The sequence below is a fragment of the Manis javanica genome, chromosome 1, assembly GCF_040802235.1.
Source record: "Manis javanica isolate MJ-LG chromosome 1, MJ_LKY, whole genome shotgun sequence".
Lineage (NCBI taxonomy): Eukaryota > Metazoa > Chordata > Mammalia > Pholidota > Manidae > Manis > Manis javanica.
In genome coordinates, this window is record NC_133156.1 from 36,220,738 (window position 1) to 36,230,385 (window position 9,648).

A 9,648-nucleotide genomic window follows, 5' to 3' on the forward strand; every position below is an offset into this window, starting at 1 on the left:
ACCCTGATCAAATCTAAATTCCCCTTCTGACAAAAGAGTCTTGGGTGTTGTGACAAAATAAGGAATGATTAGGAGGGTTCCTGGTACGTGTAGACTGTTCCTTAGTCCCAAAGGAATTGCTGGGTTCAGAATCCCCATTGTGGGATCAAAGGTCATCTCTGTTAAGCCTCTGCTTCTTGATAGAACTGCCCTAAATGCTTTATTTTAGTGTGGTTTTATGGGAATACAATGTCATACTAGGAAAAGCCATTAGCAGTCATCTAGTCCAATAGCCCCATTTTATATAAGGGGAAACTGAGGCACAGGAGGGCTTATGAGAAATTCAGATCACCCAACTCACTAGATGGAGCAATATCAAGGACCACGGTCTCTTGATTCCCACTGCAGTACTTCTTCTGCTCAGGTTCATTGTGGCCATATCTTTTTTTTGTGGCCTGAATCTGTTCTTTAGTCCCTGTATATTGAAATTTATGATCTCCCTGGTTGTGATTAAAAATCTCACTTTTTCACCTGGGGACGGAAGTGGTCCTGGGGTATTATATATTCACAATGTAGATTATATATTTAAAGGAGAAAAGATACAGTTCTGATAGTTATAATAAACTATCAATAACTAATGAAATTAAATCATTTAAAAATGTAAATAAAACAGTAACAAGTCTGCTGACTATACCACAATACACAAATGCAAAACACAAGAAGCTTTTGCTGTGCTTGGCACAGTGCCTTTGTCTTCGTTTTACTCGGCACATCCTGCTTGACCAAGAAGATCGACTTAGGGAGGGATGGAGGAAGGGCAGAAGGAGCACCAGGTGGTAGTTTAATCTCTGTCACAAAATTCATGTCAAGTTTACCTGCTTAAAAATGTGTCTTGGTGTTAAGCAGATTCTCTTTTTAAATTCTCAAGTACAGACTATAAAATGGTGATGAAGAGTAGGGCTAGGCACACTTTCTGGGTAACTAGCCAGATAGTAAATGTTTCAGGCTTTGCAAGTCACATGGTGAATTTGCAATGACTCACCTGCCCTTGTGCCCTGAAAGCAGCCACAAGCAACATGAAAACAAGCAAGCGTGACTGTGTTCCAATAAAACTTTATTTATAAAAACAGGCAGTACAGAGGATCTGGTCCATGGGCTGGTTAAGATCATGGGCTCAGGAGTCAGGCTTGAAATAGAATCTCAACTCTGCTGCTTCTTCATTTGTGAGACCTTGAATGACTGGCATAATTATTTGGGCCTCATCTGTAGAATGAAAATAATAATTGCACCTGGCGATGGCAATAACTACTCGCTGAACACCACTGCATTCAGACATACTGGAGGTGCTCGGTAAACAGGACCTAAACAGGTAGGGCACAGACCACTGTGCTGGAAGACAACTGGGTTCTGATTCTAAATCGACTGCCCCTACTCACCATTTAGCCTTGGCCAGGTATGCCATTTAAGAGCTCCAAAACTCTGTTTCCTCCCCCTGTGAAATGGGAAGAAAACTCATTTATTGCCAAACCACTGTATTGATTATCTTAGTTAACTCTTACAAATGCCCTTGTAATTGTCACTGCCCCCATTTCACAGAAGAGGAAACTGAGTAACAGAGAGGTGAAGGGCCATTTAGGTAGTAAATGGCAGAAATCAGCCTTTAAACAAGGGCTGCCTGACTTTAAAGGTGGTGGCATTTCTTGCCACTCAACCATGTTGCCTCCCTAGAAAACAAGAAGAGGGAAGAGGTGTAGGGTTGCATAAAGCCTTCCAATCCATACAGCTAGGAACTCCTGCCCACCCGTCTGGTACCTGAATCTCCTTCCAACATCCCTGCCAGGCATCTGCTGGAAGATGGCTCAGTGCTGCCCTGAACCACCCTTTCCCCCTTGGCCAGCACTGACTGTGGTAAGGTGTTGGACTGAGTGACCCTCTACCCCTATCATTTCTGCCCTGAGTGACCCTCCACCCCATCATTTCTGCCCAAAAGTCCAAATACCCTTTGAGGATGCCTCAAACCTTTATCACCCTTGTTCTACTGGATGTTCGCCCAAGATCTGATGACAGCTTTTACGCCCCTTGACTCCACAGGCCTGTTCCTGCCATTGTGCCTACTCCCAGGGACATGGCACGGAGGCCCCTGGCCTTCCTGCTGCCCCACCCTGGGACTGCTCCCGTGTGTCTATACCCGGGAAGACTGTGGCGCCCAGAACCGCGTTCCTGCCCAGCGGGCTGAGATGTCATGAAGGTGAGTCAGCTCACGCCGTGATAACATCAACACCACCAGCCTGGGAGGCAGATGCTTCTTGCACTGGAAGGGTGGGTTTGGGACACAGAGGAGCCTATTCTGTCCTTGCTGAAACTTCCCCTGGGGCAGGGGATGGGGGTGGGGAGAATGCCAAGAAGAAAGCCCCCCCTTTCTGAGAACAATCTGTGGAGAAAGGAATATCTCAGTCTGACTCTCACAGAAACTGGGTCTTCAGGAACCTGCGTGGACAGGTGGGCTAGGCAGGTCCAGCTGGAGGAAGGAAAGGCCATAGTGGAAACAAGCTTGGTGCTTTCTGAGGCTGAAAGGATGAAGGTCTGATGATGCCAGTGCAAGAATTCAGAAGGAACTGATCCCCCCCCACCCCCGGCTGCTGGACAGGGCCTCTGGGCTGTAGCCAGGACACCCGCATGGTATCCCCAACTCCTGTGATGTGGGGTCAATCATGTCTCCTCTCCGGGCCTCCGTTTCCATCTGGGTTGACTGGGTAGGATCCATGCAAGCTCTTGGACAGACAGTATGGCATAGTGACAGGAGGCCAGAGCTCTGTATGTGAACCCAGATCTGCCTCTTCCTTGCTGAACCGTGGTTTTATCATCTATAAAATGGGATGATGAAGTGCTCCATGTGCCTGGTCCTACTCGGTGCTCCATGAGTGGTGATTATCTAGGGGCTGCTCTGCCTCAGTCCTCAGAGGTTTTCAAGTGGGAGTGGGAGAGATGGGGTGCATAAGTGGGGTAGGGCTGTTGGTAAGACCCTGAATGGCCCCCGGGTCCAGTTTGGAGGGACGCCTAAACTCCAGCCAATTCTGCTACCTACACACGCCCTGAACGGCTTGCCCACAAGGCCTTTGCCCTTGGTCCCGAGTGCCTTTTCTGCTCAGTCCATTCATCCTGCTCACCCTCCAAGGCTCTGATAGAGTGCCATCTCCCTCTCAAGTCTTCCATGACGTCTTCCTCCACTGATACCTGGCATCTCTTTTTGAAACATATGCTTGGCAGCCTTGTATTTTGCATTACCTGGTAGTAAAGCCGAGCTGCAGGCAGGGCCAGTTTATCCTTCAGGCACAGTAGCCAGAGCCTACAATATATGGGCGCAGAAAAATGTTTTCCCTTTAAGTCTTTTAAAATCAGAATTAAATAACAACAAAATAATAATAATATATGACAACAAATACAGCCTGGATTATATTAATCTTTACACCAACACAGTGGTATTTAAAATATCCATGGGACCTTACAGAACACTGTCAGGGGCTTGTACAGAGGGTCCTCACAGAGACTTCCAGGGGTCTAAGAACTGCTGAATGTGTAAGGAAAACTTTGGAATCTGTATATATAAAACATCCTTCCTAGAAAGATATTCTACGTCAGACTGTCAAAAAGGCCAGGGTCTCCAAAATGTTAAGAACCACTTAACATTTGGTTCAAGTCACTCATCCCACAGGCTTTTCAACACTTGGGGAAATTCAGACTCAGGATGAAGAAATGACATGTTCAAGGTCACATAACTTGTCAAAGGCAGAGGTAGGCCCCTCCAAACCTGAACATCTCCAAGAGAAGACCCCTTAATTCATTGGCAGGGGGTGTCTGGAAAGGGCCAGCAATTGAGCTGATTCTGTGGGCCCCTGGAATCCAAGGAGTCCTCTTCTGAACCCCCAGATCCCCCCACACAGGCACACACACACTCCAAGCTGTCTTTCGCAACGTCCCCCAGATTTGCCCATTGGAAGCCTGGTGTTGGGCCTGCCTCAAGTCAAATGCAGATAACCTCTCCCATGGATGTATAAACATCCAGTGGGAGTCTAGGGCAGAAGAATGTGGAAATGGATTCTTTTCCCTCTGAGCACTGGACATCTTCTGCCAGACTGTCGAAGTTGCAGTGGCCTCTCGAATCTGGACCTGGGGCCCTTTGAGTCCCCATTTATGTGACCCCAGATGTTTTCTCACTGTAGACTGACATTTGCAACCTCAACAAAGGTTTCTCCAGTGGGCCAGGATCCTGCACTCTGCACGAGCCTTTGTCCATGCCCCACACCTTCCATGGCTTGCAGCCGACAAGCTAGGAGTTGCCAGCTGTGCCCGGCCCTTCCTTCTGAAGGGTGTTAACGGTGGTACCTACGGGAGATTTTATGTGGAGACAAGTGTTTTGAATTTAAGGGGAGGGCACAGGGGAGCTAATTAGAAAGCCTAGCCGTGGTAAACAGATACTTGTTTCATCCTACTTTTCAGAGAACTAAATCTTAGAAAAATACAACTGAGCTTTAAATTAAGCAACACCATTTTCCCCCTCAGTTACAGCTTGTTTCCAGGTTTAAAAAAAACACAACTCACCAAAAATTTGGTCAAAAGAGTCAGGCAGAAATGCAGAGAAGCTCTGTCTAAACCTAGAGACCAGAAAATGTGGCAGAGATCCTCCCTGCCCCAGCAGGAAGTGGGGGGAGGGATGTGGGCGTGGTCTCAGCTCAGAGTCAGACCGGAAGGGGGAGCAGGTACAGGGACATCAGAGAGCCTCTGAGAACCCTGCTGTCTGCCCAGCTTCCAAAGTGTTGTGGGCTGTTGCCAATTTTCGGAAAAAAAAAAAAAACAAATCCCACTCCATCTTTATTCAATTCTTGTGATTGCGATTTGCCAATTCTACTTAATTCAGGAGAAGTACAGGGATGATTTCTGGATGCGTTTAGAGTGGTCTGGAATCCATTTTTGGAAACACACTGTGGCATTGAATGACGTGATACTGTTTGCATGGCCAGCGTGCCTGTGCACGTCCACGTGCACACACATTCAGCTCTGCTACAGGGACACCCTCCTCACACAGCCTTCCCCTCGGCCTGACACACAGACGCCCCTTCCATTTCCTCAGGACTTGCAGAGAACTTGGCAGGTCTCTCTCTTCTAGAACTTCCTATGCTCAGCCTTATATCAGAATTACTCGTGCAAATGAAAATATCCTCCAGTCATTTGGAAGAGAATTCAAAGGTCCCCATTCACTGACAACAAAGATTAACAGAATCAAATTTCTTAGACTCAGAGACACTGATAGAACCTCCTCACAGGTCTGTTGTGAGAATTCAGTGCCTGTAGCTTGCCCAGAACACAGTGAGCACTTGTAAATATTTGATGAAACCATGTGGCAGTAAAGGAAATGCTTGAGGCTGTCACCCCAGCCAATGTTGCTTCCCCACAACAAATCCGCGACTATAACGCTCTGGGTCCTTCAGACCTTGGTGCCCAGCGACATGCCTCTTGTGGGCCAACCAAACAACGTAGAACCATAGAAAATGGGAGGTAAAAGGATCACTTTTTCAGTTATACATTAAACTAATGTTTAGTGGTTATGTTATTAATCTTATGGTTGGATCTAAATCTGAAACCTATATAGTTTTTTACTCCAAATTGGAAAATACTGCAGAAATTCATCTCCCCATTTTACACAGGCATCTCCTTAATGGATGGCCATGTGGCCTCTTGAATACTTCTGGCAGTGGAAGTAAGGAATCAGATAATACATTCTGCTGTTGGGCTGAAATCTGCCTTCCTAAAATATCCATTCTTTGGCGACCCATTTCCGTCCTTCAGGATTTCTCAAATCTGTTGCTCCTCTTCCCCAGGGGGTCTTTGAGTCATATGAAAACAGCTTTCCTTCCTTGCTGTCCCTACCCCAGTCTCACACCCCAAGTTTTTTCAGGCCCAAAGTGGAAATCTCTGGAAAAGACAAGAAAATTCTCCCATGTCATTGTGGTTCAAACGAGCTCCCAGGATACGTGTGCATCTGTTTTTATCTGGCAGAAACAGTCCATGTTGGCCCCAAGCCCAGAGTCCACAGCAGCACATCCCCTGGGGCATATGGGAAGCCAGGTCACCAGGTTCGTGCCACCTCCTTCCTGTCCAGTTCTCTTAAGGCCCTGGCCGAATGAGAAAAAGCCCCATTTCAAAAAAGGAAAGAATCTAAGGGTCCAGTGAGCAAACTGGACCTTAGGAAAGTTTGGGCTCCCCCACAAACAAACTGTGGCCTTAGGAAAGCCCCTCTCTGAGACACAGTTTCTCCATTTGTGTAATGGATTGAGTGATCCCTGAAGACCTTTCTGAAAGTAAAGTTCAGACAAAGAAGGGAGATGTGCTCTCTCTGGGCAGAGGTACCCGAGGCTGCTGTGCTGGAGTTTCCACAGCAACCCCTTTCTCCATCTCCAAAGTACTCCTGCTACAAGGGGGACTTACAGCTGTGCCTTCTGCCTGCAAGGGTCGTCTGCCTGCTTTTCACAAGGCTGGCTACTCCCATCCTTCAGGCCTCTTCTTAAACATCCCTGGAGGCCTTGCTGGCCACCCGCCTCACACCTGTCTGTTCCCTCCCGGCACTGATCACCATCAGAGATTACCTTACACCTTTGTCTTGGTTTGTACTGTCAGTCTCCTGGTGGATGTCATCTCCACAAGGACAGGAGCCCTGTCTGCGTTGTTTACTACTGCACCCCTAGTCCCCAGCATAGAGTCTGGCATGGGGTAGGGATTCAGTACATGGTGCATGGATGGACAAGTGAATGAGTCAGTGAGTGAGTATACAGACCAGGTTGGCGGTGCCCCTTGGGCCATGCCCCTCCCATGAGCTGCTTCCTTCTCTTCCCTCCCTTTCTGCCTCCCTCTTCCCTTCCTCCTCCCTCCTGGTCCTGCCCTTTCTTTGCCCACATCTGTCATTTTCATTACAGTTGCCAAGGGGTTTACTACTCTTTTTTCCTCTTCCTCTCTGCCTGTCCACTCCACGTGTGCCCTCAAGGCCAAGGTGTGCCCCGCCACCACCACCTCTGTGAAGCCCACCAGGATAGGCATAGCCCACAGGGCCTTCTGCCCTATCAAACAGCTAAATGCCTTATTGAACTGGTGCCATGCCATTCACCACAGACGTTCCTGGATGGCTTCCAGCCGCAGTCCCTGGAGGAAATAGAGCAGGCCTGTGTAAAAATGAACATGCTACACCCAGTACACAGGATTACTAGACCCTGTGCCCCAGAAAGTAACTCTGGATCAAAGTCTTTAATGCTCTGTCTCTATACATTGATCTAGTAAGTGAGTAAGTCCACAGCAGCCTCCAAGCCCAGGTTATCTAGCTTCCCTGTGCTCTATGACCTCCAGCCCTGGCAGTTTGCTGTTTATTATGAACATGTCAAACATAAACCAAGAAGAGTAGTATAATGAACATCTGTATGTCAATTTTGTGGCCTATTTTAGCCCTTCATCACCCAGGGTTCTGTCCTACAGGATGAGTTTGCACGTTTCTTTCTTAGACCTCAAATTCAAAGCAGCACCCATGTTCATGACATATTACCACCTTTGGTCCTTACTGACCGAACTGTACATGGTTATATTTTCTGTTCCCTTTTATTCTCATTGCACACCCCATCCTACACATACACCCACACACACTGACCACACATCCAACAGCAAGTGTTCTATTGGTTTAATACACACCTTTTTAAATGAAATGTGCATTTTCACTTTGTGTGTGTTTTTATTGTGATAAAGCATAGATAACATAAGGTTTACCATTTTAAAGTGCATGCTGCAGTGACATTGAGCACATTCACACTGTTGTGCAACCATCATCACCTGCCATCTCCAAAACTTTGCCATCACCCAACAGAAACTCTGCTCATCAATCAGTCACTCCCCATTTCCCTCGCCTCCACATCTGGTAACCACTATTCTACCTCCTGTCTCTATAAATTTACCTATTCTAGATACCTTATATAAGTGAAATCATACAATATTTATCCACTTCTGTCTGCTTTACTTCCCTTAGTATAATGTTTTCAAGGCTTATCCCTATTGTAGCATGTGTCAGAACTTCATCCCTTTTTATGGCTGAATCATATTCCATTGTTTGTATATACCACATTTTATTTATCCATTCATCTGTTGATAGATATTTGCATTATTTTCACCATTTGGCCATTGTAGATAATGCTACTAGGAACATTGGTGTATAATTACCCATTTCAGGCCATTTTCAATTTTTTGGGGTATATGTCTTGGAATAGAATTGCTGGTAATGGTGTAATTCTATGTTTAACTTTTAACAGACCATTTTCCACAGTGGCTGTGCCATTTTACATTCCCACCAGAAAGCACAAAAGTTGCAATTTCTTCACATCCTCACCAACACTTGTTATTTCATGTTTTTTTGGCTTGGTTTGGTTTGGTTTGGTTTGGTTTTTATTTTTTATTTTTTATTTTGCTATCATTAACATACAAATACATGAACAACGTTATGGTTACTAGACTCCCCCCATTATCAAGTCCCCACCACATACCCCATTGCAGTCACTGTCCATCAGCCCAGTGATATGCTATAGAATCACTACCTGTCTTCTCTGTGTTATACTGCCTTTCCTGTGCTCCCCCCCACTACATTATACGTGCTAAGCGTAATGCCCCATTTACCACCTTATCCCTCCCTTCCCACCCATCCTCCCCAGTCCCTTTCCCTTTGGTGACTGTTAGTCCATTCTTGGGTTCTGTGAGTCTGCTGCTGTTTTGTTCCTTCAGTTTTTTCTTTGTTCTTATACCACAGATGAGTACAGTCATTTGATACTTGTCTTTCTCCACCTGGCTTTTTTCACTGAGCATAATGCCCTGTAGCTCCATCCATGTTACTGCAAATGATAGGATTTGTTTTCTTCTTATGGATGAATAATATTCCATTGTGTATATGTACCACATCTTTATCCATTCATCTAATGATGGACACTTAGGTTGCTTCCATTTCTTGGCTATTGTAAAGAGTGCTGTGATAAACACAGGGGTGCATATGTCTTTTTCAAACGGGGCTCCTGCATTCTTAGGGTAAATTCCTAGCAGTGGAATTCCTGGGTCAAATGGTGTTTCTATTTTTAGTTTTTTGAGGAACCTCCATACTGCTTTCCACAATGGTTGAACTAGCTTACATTCCCACCAGCAGTATAGGAGGGTTCCCCTTTCTCCACACCCTCGCCAACATTTGTTGTTCTTTGTCTTTTGGATGGTGGCGATCCTTACTGGTGTGAGGTGATAACTCATTGTGGTTTTAATTTGCATTTCTCTGATGACTAGCAATGTGGAGCATCTTTTCATGTGCCTGTTGGCCATCTGAATTTCTTCTTTGGAGAAGTGTCTGTTCATATCCTCTGCCCATTTTTTTTTAGTATTTTTGTTTGTTTATTTGTTTTGCTTTTTTATTTTGGTATCATTAATCTACAATTACATAAAGAACATTATGTTTATTAGGCTTCCCCCTTCACCAAGTCCCCCCCACAAACCCCATTACAGTCACTGTCCATGAGCATAGTAAGATGCTGTAGAATCACTACTTGTCTTCTCTGTGTTGCCCAGCCCTCCCCGTGCCCCCCCCATTATACACGCTAATTATAATGC

At 45.8% G+C, this 9,648-nt stretch overlaps 1 long non-coding RNA gene across 1 annotated transcript; it reads right to left on the reverse strand.

Annotated features, from left to right (window-relative positions):
* Window positions 1-1,082: 1,082 nt before the first annotated feature.
* Window positions 1,083-4,668, reverse strand: LOC108408572 (uncharacterized). Its single transcript, XR_005063167.2, has 4 exons — window positions 4,579-4,668; window positions 3,147-3,325; window positions 1,416-1,471; window positions 1,083-1,242 (listed from the first exon to the last, which is right to left on the reverse strand). It is a non-coding gene; the product is annotated as an uncharacterized lncRNA (long non-coding RNA).
* Between the last annotated feature and the right edge of the window lie 4,980 nt (window positions 4,669-9,648).